General features: G+C 48.6%; 1 protein-coding gene across 1 annotated transcript in view; it reads left to right on the plus strand.

Annotated features, from left to right (window-relative positions):
- Positions 1-20,187, plus strand: part of ARVCF (ARVCF delta catenin family member) — a 553,290-nt gene that overhangs the window by 231,837 nt on the left and 301,266 nt on the right. The window lies entirely within an intron of this gene.

Genomic DNA, 20,187 nt, shown 5'->3' on the forward strand with positions numbered 1-20,187 from the left:
TCTGTTTTGGAGTGATATATTTTAATTATTCACTGTTTTTGTAAACAACATTTTGAGGAAGAAATGTGAACAGAGGAGAAAAAAAAGAACAAGTTGCATTTTATGTTCCTGACTAGACTGCTGTATGGCCTTTACTTGGTGATGCAGGCAGGTCCCTGTAAACAGGAATACATTGTTACCTGTTTTGCAGCACATTTATTTATTTATTTTTATTTAAGAAGTTTTCTATAGCGCTGGCCAGACCCAGGGGTATCGGAGCGCTTTACAATGGCAACATAACAGATCATCATCAGATACAAGATAGAAGAGTGACATATCAACATAAGCACGCAGAAATAAAGAGCAACGTATTGTAGTGCAGGAAAGTTTTTTTTCCTTCAGAGTCCTTCGGAGTCTTAGTGCTGGAGCCGAGCTCGAAGTCCGCTAGTTGCCCCGAGCTATCCATTCCCTAGGGAGCGGTTGAGGAACAGGGTTTTGAGTTGGCTTTTGAATTCTACAAAGGAGGGAATGGTTCTGATGTCATTGTGGTCTCTACCCCTGAGGCGGAAAGCCGGGGGCTCGTTTACAATTTTAAAACGTGTGCATTTATATTTTATTTGTGGCAGTTTATTTCAAACTTTGTTCATTTTTACCTCTTAGCCTCACCAGAAGGAAGCGCTGCTTCCCCACGCTCTTCACAGGTCAGCAGATTACGTGCTGAAGCCTGGGACTATAGCCGCCATACTGGGAGAGGGAAGGGTGGCGGTCCAGTAGCTGGACGCCTCCCACCCTCCTCAGCACTGGATAAAAGGGGAGTGATGGCTCGTCCGCGCAGCGGGCGAGCGCAGCGGGCGCGCCGGCGGCGCGCCGAAGGCGCGCCAAAGGCGAGCCCGTCTGCGCCCGTCCGCGCCGGATCCGCGCCCAGCGCCATGACCCCTGGTTCAGTGAGGAGCGATTGGAAGAGTTATTCCTTCGCTGATCTACAACAATTGAGACCGTGTAGGAAGCAGGGATGCCTCCAATACCAGCCTAATGATGGTGATAAAGTGAGTACTTTTTGCTCTGGTTGCAATTATCAGATACCGCTGGTCGCTAAAAAAACAATATCATATCAAACATCTAACAACAAGCATAGTGATATTATTCTCTCTCTTATAAACGCACGGTCTCTGGGAAAACATAGACAGGAAATCACTGACTTAATACAGGACAAAAAAATAGATCTTCTCTTCATTACAGAAACTTGGATGGGGGATACATCTGGCCCGGATCTTGTGGTGGCCGTCCCCAATGGGTATTCTGTATATCGACATGATAGACAGGGGAAACGAGGGGGAGGGTTGGCTATCATCGCCCGGAGCAACTTTCCAGTCAGAACTCTGGCCTTACCCTCGAAAACCTGTGAAGCACTGCAGTTTTCCATCAAGCTCACTCCCTCATACAACCTTAAAGGAGTACTAATATATAGACCACCAGGAGCTCGTGCTGAATTTTTGTCGTCCTTCCTGCCACTTATTGAACCACTGGCAATTGATGATTCCTTCATGGTCTTGGGAGATCTGAACTTTCATTTGGAAAGTTCATATGACTCCGAAACCGCTTCTCTCCTGGCTGATTTTACCACTCTTGGTCTGACCCAGTTGGTTACAACACCTACTCATGAGGCTGGCCATACTTTAGATGGCATTTTTACGAATGTTAATGAGATAATAATAAATGAAATATTACCTCTTACTTGGTCTGACCACTTTGTCATTATGAGTAGTATTAGTATTAACCAAACTAAAAAAAGTAATCCACACTTCCCAATGCAAGAATCCTTTAGGGTTTGGAACGATATTGACCAAGATTTATTAAGAACCTCTCTCATTGACACATGGCCGAATATTTCGGAAAATGTTAATGTAGCGATGCAACAATTTTCAGAATGGCTAGGGTCAGCGATAGACATAGCTGTTCCTGAAAAAACATTTTCCAAAAATAGAAAGATGCCGTCAGCACCTTGGTTTACGGATACACTAAGAAGACAAAAACAGACCTGCAGGAGCCATGAGAGAAGGTGGCGTAAAACCTATAATTCCGAGAGTAAAATACAATATAAACAGACACTAGCAGTCTATAAAAAAATGATTCTTGAGGCCAAAAAGAATTTTTATGAGGAACAGATAGAATCGGCAAAGAACTCCAGCAGACAACTGTTTGAGATAGTAAAATCTTTAGCGGGTCAATCACAGGATTTGGCTCCTCCATCTACTCAAGCTTTTTGTAACGCCTTAGCAAATTTTTTCTTCTCCAAGGTAAATGACATTTACGTCGAATTTGCAACTAGTAATATACCAAAAGATTTGCAGTGTAATCCACCTAACAGGCAAATTGAATGCTCCTTTGCCGAATTCAAAAAGATACCGAAGGATCAACTCACAGCTATTATTGGGTCAGTTAAATCTGGATCGGCTTTGGATCCATGTCCTCCAAGGGTCTTTCCTCCTATAATTGACTTAATAAGTGATTTTACTATGCAAATCTGTAACACGATGTTTACATCAGGTGTCTTCCCTGACAGATTAAAGAACACCCTACTAAAACCACTTTTGAAAAAGCCAGGTTTGGATAAAGAGTTATTAAAAAACTATAGGCCAATTGCCAGCCTGCCTTTTCTAGCCAAGGTGATTGAAAAAATAATGAATATCCAACTCTCGGAGTATATTGAACATAACAACTTACTTGATGAGTCTCAGTTTGGTTTCCGGAGGATGCATGGAACTGAGACTGCACTCATCAAGGCAGCTGATGACATCAGGGCCATAAGAGATCAAGGTGGCACAGCGGTATTGGTGATGTTAGATCTGTCTGCTGCATTCGACACGGTCAATCATTTTACCTTGATTGACCGTGTCGGGGAGCTGGGTGTTCACTCTATGGCTCGAGCATTACTTACCTCATTCCTGGCTGCGAGAACACAGGCGGTAACCTTGGGGCCCTTTAGATCGGCCAACCTAGCACTACCATGCGGAGTTCCACAGGGCTCATCCCTAAGTCCGACGCTTTTCAACATTTATGTGTCGGACTTAGCTAGGGTAATCAAGATCTACCAGATGAGTCTCACCACCTATGCCGATGATACACAATTGGTGCTAGCTATTAACAAGGATGGGGAGGAGGTAGCAGCCCGGTTTCAGGAGGGCATGCTGGCAATTAAGGAGTGGATGGCCAGCAACTGTTTAAGGCTGAACTCCGATAAAACTGAGGTGATTATTTTTGGTAAGCTTTTTCCTATCTGGTCATCTATCTGGTGGCCTCCGCTCCTTGGAGCCTTACCATGTCCTGTGCAGAAAGTGCGAAATTTAGGAGTCATTTTCGACGAGAAATTAAATTTCGTCGATCATGCTAATCAAACAACGTCCACTGCTTTTTTAAACTCAAAATTCTAAAAAAAATAATTCCATTTCTCTCAGAATCTGGAGGAAAAACGGTGGTGAGTGCACTTGTTTTATCAGCCTTGGATTATTGTAATGGCTTATTTCTTAATGCTCAAGCTCGGGTGATTGCCAAGCTTCAGCTTATCCAGAATGCTGCCGCGCGAATGCTTTCCAGGACACCCAAATATGGACCAATTAGACAGGTAATCAGGAACTACCATTGGCTGACGGTTAAAAACCGGATTAAGTTCAAAACACTGTGTCTCACCTTCAAAGCAATTCAGCAACATGGACCCCAATTCCTCAAACAGAGACTTTTGTTATATCGCCCCAATAGACAATTAAGATCAGTCAATTCTTTCAACTTGCTGGTACCACGAACCAGAACAGCTACGTGGGGAGATAGATCTTTTACCATCGCAGCAGCTAGACTTTGGAACACTCTTCCACTAGCCATAAAATCAACCTCCACGTTGCTACAATTCAGAAAATTAGTGAAGACATGGTTGTTTGACCAATAACCTTCCTGTTATCTTGTTTGGAACTGTAATCGAGTATTATGAGGCACACATGAGTTTAGCGCCAAGACGCCCAAGGGCATACGCTGCGCTTTATAAATTTTAAAAATAAATAAATAAATAATGTGAGGGGGAATGGAGTTCCAAATTTTGGGAGCGCTTCCAGTGAAAGATCGGTCCGCAGTTTTTAGTTTTTGGTGGGATGAGTAGGAGGGAGTTAGAACTTCTCATGTTCCTGGTCTGGCCGGCTTGTATGAGTTTTTTCGCCAAGTACTCAGGTTTGCCGTTGTGAAGGGCTTCATGGGTGAGGCAGGCTGTTCTGAAGCTAATCCGCATTTCGACTGGAAGCCACTTTAGTTCCTTGAGAGCAGGGGAGATATGATCGAATTTCTTGATACCGGTGATCATTCTGGCGGCCGCATGCAGTGTTGTTTTGATGGGAGCCAGATGCGATTTTGGAATTCCTGAGAGGACTGCGTTCCCATAGTCCAGTCTTGACAGTACCAGAGTTTGGATTGCCTGTTTGAGATCATTGCAATGTAGGGTTTTATTTTGTTCAGTAGTCTGAGGTTAAGGAAAGCACGTTTGGCAGAGTTCTTAATGTGTCTCGTCATGTCCAGTTTTGGGTCTAGCGTGATGCCTTGAGATTTGACAGAGTCTGCTAGAGTGAGATTCCTGTTGAGCGCATCGATGGCCTTAAACCATTCGGCAATTTGGGGGTTATCTTCCTTATTCGAGATAAGGAGAGTCTCTGTCTTATCAGGTTTGAGTTTCAGGTGGTTGCTTGTCAACCAATGCTGTACATCTTTCAGTGCATCATTAAGTCTTTGTATGTCTTTGAGAGCGGTAATTTCCAGACAGATCTGAGTATCATCAGCGTAGAGATGGAAGCGGATGTTGGCTTTTCTGAGAAGTTTGGAGAGTGTTTCCATGTAGATGTTAAAGAGTTGCTGTGATAGCGCCGAGCCCCGAGGGACACACTTGTTGACTTGCTGGAGGTCGGAAGTAAAGTTTATGATTTTTATTTTTTGTGTGCGATTGTGTAGAAAGGAGGGGAACCATTTGAGGACTACCTCGCCAAGACCAGCTCTTTCTTGGAGAGCCCTTATGAGGAGTTTGTGATCTACAGTATCAAATGCTGCCGAGAGGTCAAGGAGAATGAGGAGACAGCATTGGTCAGAGTCTAGTGATCCATGGATATCGTCGATGATGTTAAGAATCGCGGTTTCTGTGCTACAGCCTTTTCTGAAACCAGACTGGTGGGGGTCCAGGAGGTTGATGTTGTCCAGGTGCTGGGTTAGTTGATGTAGTGCGCATCTTTCTAGAGTTTTTGAAAGAAGGGGGAGGTTCGACACAGGTCTAAAATTGTTCAGATCCGTCATGTCTCGACCGGGTTTTTTCAACAGGGGGATGACTTGACCCATTTTAAGGCAGTCTGGGACCACTCCATTTTTCAGGGAGCTATTTATGATCGTGCTCCAAAGCGGGGCTAAGGCGTACTTCAGTTTTTTGGTCAGTAGGGGAGGAATGGGGTCTAGGACATGAGCTGATGGTTTGGAGGTGGAGATCAACGTGACTATCTCAGTTTCTTGAATGGGTCGGAAACTAAGCCAGGAATTGGAAGAGGAATCAGGAGAGAGATCAAGCGACCCAGCCGCGATGCTCTTCATGGGGTGCGTGTTGTTGACTTCCAGTGAGAGTTCGATATTCGTGATCTTATCATTGAAGAAGTAGGCGAAGTTATCGCATAGTTCTTTGGATGCCTGTACAGAGGAGGGCACGGGCTTGGAGGTTTGTTGTCTGATGATGCTATATAGTTCCTTGGGTCTGTTTTTTGCACTGTCTAGCGCTGAGCGGAAAAAGCTGGATTTCTTGTTTTTGATGTGATTGTTGTACTTCCTACGGGCTGATTTGAGTTGATCGCGGAGGATGGAGGTAGGGTTATTTCTCCATTTTCTTTCTTTGGCTCTTAGTTCTCTCATTTCGGAGTTGAGGTCGGGGTTGAACCATGATCTGGATGGGATGGCTCTACTCTTTCTGTGCTTTAGAGGAGCTATTTTGTCAAGCGTGGATACTAGCTTTGCATTGTAACATTCAATGAGGTAGTTAGTGGAGAGGTGGTCATTGGTGTCGGGGATAAGTGAGCTTATCTGTTCTTCAAGGACTCCTATGGGAACCTGAGAGAAGTTTCTCAACCATTTAGGGGTGGGGGTCTTGCAAGGGAGATTGAGAGAGAGTTAGTCGGCTGATATGAAATAGGATCATGTGGTGGTCTGACCAGTCGACGGGGAGTATGTGATTGATAGTGATGGTGTTTCTTTGAGCGATGATGGCATCCAAAGTGGCTCCTTTATAGTGTGTCTCCTCTGTGCAGCACTGGATTAGATTGTTACCACCGAGGAGACTGCTAGCGATTGGATTATCGGGTTGTTGGTCTCGTTCCATCGTAGGTTCAGGTCGCCTAGAATTAGATTGTTGGTATCACCGTGTGCACCGTGAGCTATCATGTGAGATAATTGTTCTCTGAAAGCGGCGGATTTACCTGGAGGATAATAGAGAAGGTGACAAAGTAAAGATCCATTATCTTTAGTCTTAATGTTGGTTGAGAGACATTCGAATGTGTTGTAGTCGTATGAATTTATTTCCGTGATGTCCATGTTGTCTTTATGGATGATAGCTACCCCTCCCCCTCGCTGGTCTTTTCTGTCTTTATTCATGAGGGAGAAACCTGGGGGTACAAGCATGTCTAAGCATGGTGAGGATAGCTCATTGAGCCAGGACTCAGTGAGGAACGCAATGTCAATGTCATGTGAGAGGATGGCCTCTGCTAGTTCAGTTGCATGCAGAGAAGCCGACCTGCAGTTGATGAGCAAGCAGTTGGTGAAAAACTCTTTGTTGCTGGCGGTCTTTTCTTTGGGCGCTCTAGGCAGGCTGGTAAGGACGGGCGATCTCGGGGGTTTTGTGCAGGGAGGGTCTTTTCGGAGACCTGTGATCACTTGGATTTTGGATTTAGGGGCGTCATAGTAGGGTGCGTCGTAGGAGGAGGCTAGAGCGGATGATTCATTGTCGGACATGGCTGCTTCTGTTCTAGTGAGAGCAAGGGTTTTGTATCAGTATTGGGGCGTCTCTGAGCCCTTGTGGGAAGGACTGCGATTCTTGGGGCTTTTTGTGGCCAGGGTTCCTTCCGTGGGGGTCTCTGAGGTTGAGTTTCATGGGTTTCCGAGGGCCAGGAGGGGCTCTTGTAGTTGTTGGTGTTGGCAGTGGGGGGAACCCAGGGAGGGGATTGGTGGGGTCTGCATGCTTTATCTAGATTAGAGAGGATTTCGATCAGGTCCCGGGTAATCGAGTCTATTGGGTTTTCTAGTACCGTGAGTTGCTGTGCCACTGAGTCGTGGGAGGGGTTGTGGGCATCTTGGGGGGGGGGGGGGGGAGGTTCGCCTTGTGTGGTGTAGGTCGGATTGTTGGAGTGTTGTCTCTTACTCATTGTGTAGGACAAGTTGCCCCTTTTTGAAATCCTGGGAGGGGGTGTATTGGGTCGAGAAAAGAATTAGAGTTTCTGAGATCTGTGCGGGAGATAGTGAGGATAGGGATCACTGTCAGCGGGGCTCGTTTGTGAGATTGCGGTGGGTGGGTCCACTAGGGGAGTCGGATTGTGTTTTCCTTAGGGAGCTGTGGCGCATGCTTGGTAGGGGTGCTGTGTGGTGTGGAGACTCGGGAGGGGTGGACGGTGGGAGCGTGTGGTGGTGTGGGTTTTGTTTCCTGTTGGGGCCGATTAGTTGTAGGCGGGGGTAGGGTTGAGGCAGGTGGGGGAGAGCGGACCAAAGTGAGGGGAAGAGGGAGTTGAAAGCTTCGAGGTTCTCATTGTTTGCCTGAATGAGTATAGTGCCGTTAGTGTAGATGGTCACGGATGTGGTCCCTCTTCTATATGACCGATTAGGGAGCAGGGATGTTAATTTTCAGCTGTGAGGTGTGGATGTGGGTTCGGTGATGTAAAGTTGGGTCCAGTCTTCTGGTCTCTCCGTGTGGAAAATTAGGTCCATCTTGATGAGAACTTTGGAGGAGGAGTGGTAGATGTCTGTAAATAGGGTTTCTCAGTGTTGTCGGATTAGTTTCTGTTTGAAGTTTCGTCTCATTTTAATAGAGAGCTGAGGAGGGAAGTTAATAGTGTATGAGTTCAGGCTGTGGGGTTTGAGATGTGTTGGTAGGGATTGGGTGGGGGGGTTGGCGTGGCAAGAGCCATAGTGAGGGAACTGTACGCAGAGGGATCAAGTCTCTGAAAGTCACAACATAGCCCGATTGGAAGATAGTTACCCCATCCTGGTTGGGGGAGCAAAAGGGACTCGTACCTCAGTGGGCGTCCGTTTCGATTTTGTTCGTGGGGACTCGGCAGTCAGCATCAAGAGTCCTCGTATTTCCAGTCAAATGTGGTGAGATTCTGATCACTGGGGTCGCGCTGGTCTAGGGATAACATTTCTCTGTCCGCTATGTTACCCTAGTGTGAGAAGTTGGCCTGATGTGCAGTGCTCACTATTCTAGTGATCACTATATATCAGTCCAAACAACCCTTATTGATGATTGGTTGTAAGTCAACCTTATAGACCAGCTATCCTAGTAGCATGGATACGAGCAGTCTAAGGCTAAGACTCTAGAGGGCGTGTTAAGCCAGCTGTTTTACCATCACATTACCCCTTGAACACCCAGTGAAAGGACACCACACAAGTGTTATGAAAATAAACAATGTATTTATTAGAATCACAACAACCCTGTACTCTTTATGAGGACAGGGTGCTAAGCACACAACAAAACTCTTACGAAAATACTTTTAAGTTAGCACGTTACACAAATGCCCGAGGGGCACGAAAAACCATATACTTTCAAAGTGGAATGCGAATTACTAGCAGGTAAGTAACGATTCTCAGAGGCTTTGGGATCGCTAGGACTGGACTACTGAACCTTTAGATTACTAGCAGGAGGCCTAGGGAACTCGGGTGCAGAGTGTGCACTCTCACGCGGGATGCGGGACAAAGTCTATGGAAGCTAGAAAAGGCAAAGTTAGTGTTCACGGGCGAACCCGACCTGGTAGGAAGAAAACGACAGTGGATCCTGACCCTAGGATAGTGAGGCTATGCTGGGACACCGAAGTGCCGAAGTTACCTAGCCCAGGGGCTGCAGCTGCATAGGTCTGAAAAGACGTCGGGGATCTCGTTGCCGGACCAGGAGCCTGGAAGGAAGAAGTTGCTGGCAGGCGACCAGTGAAGGAAAGTTCGATGGATCCAAGCCTGGATCAAGGAAGAAGAAACCTGAAAGCAGAGGGGACCAAGTTCTTGAATCACTAGCCAGTGATTAAGTGGGCACCAGGATGGCACCGGGCGAAGTCACCGCAGTCAGGTGAGTGGGCGCTGCTGGGCTCTGCAGTCTCTCGGACCAGGAGGCGTTGTCGGCGACCAGGATGGAGGTGCGAGCTGTCCCACGGAGGATGAAGTCGTTGGCGTCGAAGTTACCCAGGATTGGGCAACAAGCCTTGGCTAATTCAAGCCCACGCGGTGGACTCAAAATGGCGTCTTGAGTGGACCAGGAGGGTCCGGGGTGCTCCTCTTCTGGGAGGGAGCAAGGGCCAGTCTGGAGCAACCAGACCAGCAGCAGAAATGTCGTCGGGCGTCGTCAGGGAGGCCACAAGCCAACGGGCTAGTAGCCAAACAACGCGGTGAGCAGCGGAAAGCAGAAGGGCCCCACGCAGATCGTGGAGATGCTGGAGGGCTGCTCTTCGGTGCTGGAGCTGCTCAGGGTGGGGGCTTCTCGGACCCCAAAGCACTCACCAGGAATTCACTCGGCGGGCTTGCTGGAAAGAAGTCGTGCAGTCTTGCAGATGGCCGGTCCCTTGAGGTCTCGTCGCACCCACGGTTCTCAGCTGGGCTGTAGAGGTGGGTAGAGGTCAGAGGTGCCAGGGAAGCCGGTTCTCGTCGAGCTGGGCAGTCGGATTCCAGAGGAAGGACTTACAGCAGACCGCAGTGTTCTTAAGATGGTGCCTGCGGATGCAGGGTGACTACTCCTTAGTCACAAGGGAGAAATCTTAGGAAGAAGTCTTGAGTTCCTTTCGCAGAAAGTAGTTTCAGGATTCAAAGATGATCTGATTTGGAAGGGGGCCAGTCTCTACCTTTATCCTGTAAAAAGGGGCTGGCACGCGACTAAGTCCTGCCCTATGGGTGGGACTAGGAGGGGGGTGGTTACACCCACTTCCTTGGCGGGCTTTTCCCCAGCACAGGGTCTGGAGTGACCCTGGAACTGGTTCCAGCCAGCCTATGCACAGTGAGCACCGGGGTGCCATGTGCAGTCACCTTCCTCTAAAGCCCTGCCTACCTACAATACACAAAACCCTGTCTGGGACGGTGCTGGCACCGCCCCTGGCAGGAAACCCTTTGTCCTTATCTCCTGCTCTGGGAGGACTCCCAGCAGCAGGAGGGCAGACTTGTGTCTCAGTGGCAGCATCCATTTTGTGGAGCTGAGGCTCTGTTTGACTTTTAACCGGGTTATAGGTTACATACATGTCGTGTCCCTCTAGAAGGGTGGAATGCTAACCCCGTCGCCAGAATTGGCGAGGGGTTAGTATTCCAATTCGTATGACACCTTACTCGACATGTTTTGATAAAGCGATACCAGAGTTGGCACATAACCGCGAGGATTATAATGCACTTAAGAGTATATGGTATGCGATATCATGGAAACGGCTAAGGGATGGATCCCGAAAGCCGCAGACAGGCTCAGCTCATGCTAGAGCACCATCTCACACGATTCCAAGCACTCTGCCTTCAGGATTGTTAAGGCCTGCCATAGGAGTGACTGATAGGAGATCTGTGTGTCCATTTTAGGGTTAGATATAGGTATACTATATCTAAAGCAAAGGGTGATTACACCACCTTGCCCCAGCTGTCAAGCAGCCAGTTGTGTCAGATTTGGATGGCCAGCCAGGGGTGGCATAATACATGCTGCAGCCCCTGGTAGGCCCTGGGTACACCTATGCCCTGGGTACCTAAGGTACACTGTACAGGGACTGGTAAGGTGACTCAGTATCCAATTTAGATATGTACCTAAGGTACATGGAATCCATTTTACAGAGAGAGCAGTAGGCCTGGGGTCCTGAATAGCAGGGCCCCAGGTCAACTAAGTCAGAAAACCAGCAAAACACCAGGCAAAAAGTTGGGGGCAACCATAGTCAGGGTTCTACCTTCCTACATAACCCCCCCCCAAACGAAAGGAGATAAGGCTATCCTTGTCCAGGTAAGCCTATATTGCCTAAGTGGCCATTTAAGGAAGTACCAGCACTGGCATGGTTACCCCCTATGTCATGGTCCACTAAGCAATCCCTCACCCTAAGGGTGTCTGAGGGTCTCCACCATAGGGAATCTCTACCTGTGGTGTGTTTTGTCAAAGAAAAAGGCTGGTGCTGAAATGGAGTACTGAAGTGAGGCTCCACTAACTTTGGGCTCAGCTTCTTCCAATCATTATCCACCATAGAGGCCTTTCTTTCCAAGACTGAGTTGTTTTGGGCTCTCAGGGTCAACCTCTGGCTACCTACAGCTGGAGGTTGGGTCCCTCTGTTTGGCTTACTGGAGGGACAGGTCAGGTTTGGGGCCCTCAGGTCCCAAGTTTGGCTGTGCCCAACAGTGTCCATCTGTGGGAGGTCCCTAACTAATTTTAAGGGGGATCCCTCAGGAGTATGTTTTATTTTCACTTGGCTAGGACTACTAGCTTCAGTGCCCTTAATCTGTTGATTGAGAAATTCTTTTGGACAGGGGGCCCCTTGGGGTCCACCACTGGCCTCCCTGACCTCTACAGCCCTGGGCTGACTGAGGCAGGGTAGAGAGGGGCAGGTTACCTGCTCCAGACTGGGTCCCACCTTGGAAGGGTCCACTGACATCAGGGGTTCTGCCAGGCTAGGCCTGACTACCTCTGTGGCAGTTTCTTCACAAGGGGTCAGATCAGTTCCCTGAGGAGGCTGATCCTTTCCTAAAGTCTGGTGGGAGGGAGATTTCTCTTCCTCCTCAATACTCTCTGTCTGAGTGGAGTGATCCATAGTTTCAGGCTTCACAACGCTATCATCTGTCTGAGTTTGAGCTGTGGCCATCACAACTCTCCCAACCTTTTCAGGAGGGGGCTCAGTTTGGGTGTGGGCTGTTACCATGACAGCCTTGACAACCTGTTCTGGGAAGGAAGTTGTCTGAGATGGGGTTGTGACTGGCACAACCCTCCTGACCTGTTCAGGGAGGACATCTTGGACTGGGGCTGTGGCTACCACTGCTCCACTAACCTTACCATGGGTGTTCACCATTCTAGAATGGGTCTCTTGCTCTACTTCAGCCCAGGCTGAGAGCTCTAAATCATTCCCCAGTAGGCAATCTACAGGCAAGTTTGGTGACACTGCCACCCTCTTGTGGCCAGTGACACCTCCCCAGCTGAGATTGACCACTGCCATGGGATGATCTCTCTGTACTCCATCAATATTGGTCACCTGGTATGTGGCACCAGGTAAAAGTTGCCTTGAGGGGACTAGACTCTCAGTCACCATAGTGATGCTAGCCCCTGTATCTCTATAGGCCTCAACTTTTATACCATTGATGAGGGGCTCCTGTCTGTACTTGCCCAAAGTGTTGGGACAAGTTGTGAAGTTGGCAAACCCCATGCCAGTCTCACAGACAAGAGTATCTAAGGCAGGGGACCTGGTTAGGCCAGAGTCCCCAGGAACTCCCAAAGTAAATGCACCCAAATTCTTGGGGGCACTCCCACCACCTGGGGGATTACTACTAGTAGTAACAGGAGGTTTGGGAATGTTACTTGGGGGTATGTTTTCCTTATTGTTATTCTTTGGGCAACTGCTGTCAGTTTTTAAATGACCCACCTGTTTACAGGGATAACAATAAGGTTTCTTCTGGTTGTTGGAAGGATTCTGGGACCCACCCCCCTCAGAGGATTTTTGGGGCCCTGATGTGGTTTGATCTGGAGATTTATTCCCACCCTTCTCTTGAGGCTTGGTTGATTCCTTTTTCTGGTCACCACCTTGGTTCTTGGGCCTAATCCTGGTTCTGACCCATTTGTCTGCCCTCTTACCCAATTCTTGTGGAGAGGTCAGATCAGAGTCTACCAGGTGCTGGCGTAATAACTGGTTCTGACAATTATTTAAGACTTGCTCTCTCATAATTAGATTATACAATCCCTTGAAATCAGTAACCTTACTACCCAGTAGCCAGCCTTCCAAAGCCTTAGTGGCACAATCAACAAAGTCTGACCAGTCCTGAGACTGAGTTTTCTGGGTGTCTCTGAACAGCAACCTGTACTGCTCAGTGGTTAAACCAAACCCATCAACCAGTGCATTTTTCAGGACCTGGTAATTGTTAGCATCCTCAACTCTAGTAGTGAGGAGCTTATCTCTCCCTTTACCATCAAAGGAGAGCCACAGTATAGCTGCCCACTGACTCTGGGGAATGCACTGCACAGTGCAGGCCCTCTCCAGAGCAGCCATCCATTTCTGGATGTCATCCCCTTGCTTAAAGGGGGGCACTATTTTAGTCAGGTGTTTAGTGTCTAAACCCTTCTCTCTATCTCTTGGGAGATTGCTGCCACCAGTGGGAGCTAACCCACACATCTTCTGCTCTCTAGCAAATGCAAGCTTTTCTTTGGCCAGGGCAACTTCTTCCCTTTCAATCCTCAGTCTAGCTTGTCTCATCCTTGCTTCATGCTCTCTTCTCTGAGGGGAAGTCAATCTCCTCTGGGGAGAGTTCCTTCTCCCCTGAGAAGAGGCATTAGAGTGCAGAGATCTAATGGAGTCCCTAGAAAGAGATCTATCTCTCCTAACTCCAAGGTTAGGCCTTATTAGGGTCAGTACTGGGGGTCCCCCAGATCCTTCCCCAAGTAGGTCTAAGTTGGCCTTAGTTAGCCTTCTGACTACCTCAAGACCCTTGTCTACCTCATCCCCAGAGAGTACCTCCTGATCCTCCTCCTCAACTGCTGAATCAGTGTTGGGGAGGTCTGGATCCCCAGAGGTTCCCTCTAAGGCTGGCATGCTCTCATGTAACTGAGAGAGCTTTCTGGCATCATATGTCTCTAAGAGACCTATCAGAAAGGGAATGGTGGGGTTAGACCCCTGCTTCAGTTTCCTGGAGACACAGAGTTGTCTCATCTCCTGAAAATTGAGAGCTGCATATCTTGAAGTGACCTGTGGGGGGTCAACACTGACCAGGGGAGTCTCAGTAGAGTCCCCCTGAGTCGACATGCTTTTCTAGTGAGGTGTAAGTGGTGCACTTACCTACACTATATGTTTGCCTACTGATCCCTTGCTAGAGTTGTAGTTTAGGGTGTGCTAGGCCCTAGGAGCTACAACAGCTGGTTCAGTAGAACTCAGAGTATTCTAAGCTAAGTTATATGTACCTTTAGTACTTATGTGATCTTTCACAAGATATTCTTAGGGCATGTGTGGTAAAACAACAGCAAGCTCAAATCCCAACCGCTGCTCACCAATGTGAGAAGTTGGCCTGATGTGCAGTGCTCACTATTCTAGTGATCACTATATATCAGTCCAAACAACCCTTATTGATGATTGGTTGTAAGTCAACCTTATAGACCAGCTATCCTAGTAGCATGGATACGAGCAGTCTAAGGCTAAGACTCTAGAGGGCGTGTTAAGCCAGCTGTTTTACCATCACATTACCCCTTGAACACCCAGTGAAAGGACACCACACAAGTGTTATGAAAATAAACAATGTATTTATTAGAATCACAACAACCCTGTACTCTTTATGAGGACAGGGTGCTAAGCACACAACAAAACTCTTACGAAAATACTTTTAAGTTAGCACGTTACACAAATGCCCGAGGGGCACGAAAAACCATATACTTTCAAAGTGGAATGCGAATTACTAGCAGGTAAGTAACGATTCTCAGAGGCTTTGGGATCGCTAGGACTGGACTACTGAACCTTTAGATTACTAGCAGGAGGCCTAGGGAACTCGGGTGCAGAGTGTGCACTCTCACGCGGGATGCGGGACAAAGTCTATGGAAGCTAGAAAAGGCAAAGTTAGTGTTCACGGGCGAACCCGACCTGGTAGGAAGAAAACGACAGTGGATCCTGACCCTAGGATAGTGAGGCTATGCTGGGACACCGAAGTGCCGAAGTTACCTAGCCCAGGGGCTGCAGCTGCATAGGTCTGAAAAGACGTCGGGGATCTCGTTGCCGGACCAGGAGCCTGGAAGGAAGAAGTTGCTGGCAGGCGACCAGTGAAGGAAAGTTCGATGGATCCAAGCCTGGATCAAGGAAGAAGAAACCTGAAAGCAGAGGGGACCAAGTTCTTGAATCACTAGCCAGTGATTAAGTGGGCACCAGGATGGCACCGGGCGAAGTCACCGCAGTCAGGTGAGTGGGCGCTGCTGGGCTCTGCAGTCTCTCGGACCAGGAGGCGTTGTCGGCGACCAGGATGGAGGTGCGAGCTGTCCCACGGAGGATGAAGTCGTTGGCGTCGAAGTTACCCAGGATTGGGCAACAAGCCTTGGCTAATTCAAGCCCACGCGGTGGACTCAAAATGGCGTCTTGAGTGGACCAGGAGGGTCCGGGGTGCTCCTCTTCTGGGAGGGAGCAAGGGCCAGTCTGGAGCAACCAGACCAGCAGCAGAAATGTCGTCGGGCGTCGTCAGGGAGGCCACAAGCCAACGGGCTAGTAGCCAAACAACGCGGTGAGCAGCGGAAAGCAGAAGGGCCCCACGCAGATCGTGGAGATGCTGGAGGGCTGCTCTTCGGTGCTGGAGCTGCTCAGGGTGGGGGCTTCTCGGACCCCAAAGCACTCACCAGGAATTCACTCGGCGGGCTTGCTGGAAAGAAGTCGTGCAGTCTTGCAGATGGCCGGTCCCTTGAGGTCTCGTCGCACCCACGGTTCTCAGCTGGGCTGTAGAGGTGGGTAGAGGTCAGAGGTGCCAGGGAAGCCGGTTCTCGTCGAGCTGGGCAGTCGGATTCCAGAGGAAGGACTTACAGCAGACCGCAGTGTTCTTAAGATGGTGCCTGCGGATGCAGGGTGACTACTCCTTAGTCACAAGGGAGAAATCTTAGGAAGAAGTCTTGAGTTCCTTTCGCAGAAAGTAGTTTCAGGATTCAAAGATGATCTGATTTGGAAGGGGGCCAGTCTCTACCTTTATCCTGTAAAAAGGGGCTGGCACGCGACTAAGTCCTGCCCTATGGGTGGGACTAGGAGGGGGGTGGTTACACCCACTTCCTTGGCGGGCTTTTCCCCAGCACAGGGTCTGGAGTGACCCTGGAACTGGTTCCAGCCAGCCTATGCACAGTGAGCACCGGGGTGCCATGTGCAGTCACCTTCCTCTAAAGCCCTGCCTACCTACAATACACAAAACCCTGTCTGGGACGGTGCTGGCACCGCCCCTGGCAGGAAACCCTTTGTCCTTATCTCCTGCTCTGGGAGGACTCCCAGCAGCAGGAGGGCAGACTTGTGTCTCAGTGGCAGCATCCATTTTGTGGAGCTGAGGCTCTGTTTGACTTTTAACCGGGTTATAGGTTACATACATGTCGTGTCCCTCTAGAAGGGTGGAATGCTAACCCCGTCGCCAGAATTGGCGAGGGGTTAGTATTCCAATTCGTATGACACCTTACTCGACATGTTTTGATAAAGCGATACCAGAGTTGGCACATAACCGCGAGGATTATAATGCACTTAAGAGTATATGGTATGCGATATCATGGAAACGGCTAAGGGATGGATCCCGAAAGCCGCAGACAGGCTCAGCTCATGCTAGAGCACCATCTCACACGATTCCAAGCACTCTGCCTTCAGGATTGTTAAGGCCTGCCATAGGAGTGACTGATAGGAGATCTGTGTGTCCATTTTAGGGTTAGATATAGGTATACTATATCTAAAGCAAAGGGTGATTACACCACCTTGCCCCAGCTGTCAAGCAGCCAGTTGTGTCAGATTTGGATGGCCAGCCAGGGGTGGCATAATACATGCTGCAGCCCCTGGTAGGCCCTGGGTACACCTATGCCCTGGGTACCTAAGGTACACTGTACAGGGACTGGTAAGGTGACTCAGTATCCAATTTAGATATGTACCTAAGGTACATGGAATCCATTTTACAGAGAGAGCAGTAGGCCTGGGGTCCTGAATAGCAGGGCCCCAGGTCAACTAAGTCAGAAAACCAGCAAAACACCAGGCAAAAAGTTGGGGGCAACCATAGTCAGGGTTCTACCTTCCTACACCTAGCTTAGAGAGGTGTTCCCCCTCTCTTTATGCAGATTCCCATACAGCAGATACCTACACAATCTCTGCTCATCCATGTTGGCCCTCAGTGGCCCGTGGTCACCTAATAATGTCTCCTCCCATAACAATTAATTCTAGCGATGCTGCGGGCGGTGATTCTGGTGTTTGGTGGAGACGGGTGTCTCGTAGTGGTTACAATTTTCTGTTCACTGATTCTGGTAGGTGGTGGTTGGTGGGACAAAGGGAGTTTTCTGGTAGTTGTGTTGGGGCTTTCAGCAGCTCTGAAGGTCCTTTTTTGCTGGTTGTGTTCCTCAGTTAGGTCACTTGAGAGATTTGCTGTGTAATGTATGAGGGTGCCCCTTATGATGACAAGAACTACGTCTCCCCTTCGATGCAGGCCTTGGGAGGTGAAGGTAGACAAGAGCCACCAGGCCCATCCAGTCTGCCATGTGCTGCTTTCCGTGAAGCTGCAGGTTGCTCTTTGCATGAGGCACAGGGTCAGACTGATTTGCATATGGCCATGTCTAAACTGGGGTGGCTGAGTGTGCTAAAAAATGGTGATGGATTAAACCCAGATCAGTTGACTGGGGGTGAGTGTCTGATTTGCTCAAACGCTCCGTCCATCATCCCCTTTTGTATTGCTTTGTTCGCCCTAAGTGTGGCAGGGTATGCTCAGACGTGAGTCCCTTGCTCACTTGGCCACTGGATTCGAGATAGCCTGGCTGATGAGGATTATGAATCCGAAACCGGTCCCAGGATGCTTGTTTCCGGTCCAGGGAAGACATGGCTTGGCAGTTCGGGCTGGACTGTTCCCATGAGGCACAGGGTCAGACTGATTTGCATATGGCCATGTCTAAACTGGGGTGGCTGAGTGGGCTAAAGAATGGTGATGGATTAAACCCAGATCAGTTGACTGGGGGTGAGTGTTTGATTTGCTCAAACGCTCCGTCCATCATCCCCTTTTGTATCGCTTTGCTCTTTGCATCTAGCCAGATCTCCAGGAATCTAGCCCCGTCCAAGTGTGAGACTATATACACAAGAGGGGGACGCGATCTAATAAAGGACCAGAAACCATGCTTCTAAAACTTGATCAGTAAATCTAGACGGTACTGTTCCTATTGAAATAAGGAGGAAAGCTAGGTTGGGAGTGGATAATCCGAGGGAGTCCTTGTAATTGTTACTTGTTGCCCTCACACATCCAGGTGGATGTCATGCCTCATCATCGGGTGCGTTACTCGTCGGGCCAGTGCCCGACGAGTAACGCACTCCGAATGAATGGGAATTGTATGCTCAATTTGTGAGTACCAAATAGGTACTCGCAAATTGCGCATGCAATTTCAATGGTGCCAAAAGGACACCCTGATGCACCCATGAAATAGCCATGCGACCAAATGTTGCGCACACACATGCCCCAAGGGCATGTATGTGTGCAACATGGAACTTTGAGAAATGCTCTTTTGTGCACTTTTCAAAGTTTTAGCAAATTACCATCAACTTGGAATTGATGGTAATTTGCGATTCTTATTTGTGAAATCACCATTTTTTAGGGGACGATAAATTGCATTGAGAGAATCGCAATTTGCGATTCCCTAAATGCAATCGCAATTTAAGAAATCACAAATTTAGCGATTACTTAAATTGCGATTTTTGCATTTGGGATGATGCATCCCAAATGCAAAAATAACAATTGCAAAGGGGCAGATTCTGCAAATCTGACCCTTTACGACCGGTATTTTTGATGATGCATGTGGCCCTTAGTAAATACTTGTGTGGTGTTAAGGGGAGCATAGGAAACATTTAACCCAAGTCATGTGCCACCCTATGTGTCTGACATGCCCACGCACTAGTAGCCAAACGCACTTCGCGACTCTGTATTTTGTGATGAGATACAGACCGCTATTGTGAATTACTTTGCCAGCACAGGTAGTCTATCGGACATGTACTCCATTCCAGGAGACAGTACCTCCTGAGAGCAGATGCCCTGGGCACTGGGAACAGGTAAGACTGTTCATGCTTTATAAATCCTCAAACAGACCGAGTATATCATCTCCAGTGCCGCTCATAGGCTGCGCGTCCCACAAGTTTTATTAGAAATGGCCGCCGCGCCACCAGGCTTGTCTGCGCGGACCAGATAACGAAAAGGCCATCACCGCTGAGCGGACTCCGCGGAGTCTCTTTAATTACTCCATGGCCTGAGTCTTGCTACCTACCCCCTTAGGGAACTCTACAAATGAATCGCGGTCACCTCCAGGCCTCCCCGCCTCTGAAGTGTGTGGGCAGGTTTTATTGGACGATAGCTGGTGGCTTTCATTGGACTGAAGTCTTAAGACTCGATGGATGCAGAAAGAAGGGGGTAGGAGCTGGTGGAGACGAGAAATGTTGAGTTATTTTAAGTTCGAAAAGCTGTAAGAGCGGTCTATGTGGTTGCAGTTGCCACCGATAGATGCCAAAAACCTTTAATTTGAGGAAACAAAAATGTAAATCCGTATTTGTAAAGTGCGAACTACTCACCCTTACCGGTCTCAAGGCGCTGGGGGTCCTTGTGGAAATTAAGTGAGCTATTGCCCAGAGTCACATGGTGCTGAGCTGAGCTGCCGCCGGAGCCGGGGATCGAACCGCAAGCCCTGTGCTCCGTAGTCAGCTGCCCTGGCCGCTGCGCCACACCTCTCCACTCCACTCCACACAAGATACTCTTGGGAGCCCAGACTCTCCATGGCCACGTATGAATGTGAATCAGACTCGAACTGCATAAGTATTGTCACAAGTAAGAAGTGTTTCCTTCCAGGATGCTGAGCGCAAAGTTATGCCTGAGTGGTCTAGAAACGGGTTTGAAGTGAGATTAAACACATCTTGCTAAGAGTGAAAAAACAAACGTGCATTCCTGATCGAAGTATTTTCACGCGGGCATACATTTACATCTAAGCTAAAGATATTCTGATTAAAAAAAAATAGGAACACGATCCAGGACCCAAGCTCTACATCAACAACACACCATCACCACAACTCTAGTCACCGCAAGAGTCGT

This window comes from Lissotriton helveticus, chromosome 11, assembly GCF_964261635.1.
Source record: "Lissotriton helveticus chromosome 11, aLisHel1.1, whole genome shotgun sequence".
In the NCBI taxonomy this organism is placed as follows: domain Eukaryota; kingdom Metazoa; phylum Chordata; class Amphibia; order Caudata; family Salamandridae; genus Lissotriton; species Lissotriton helveticus.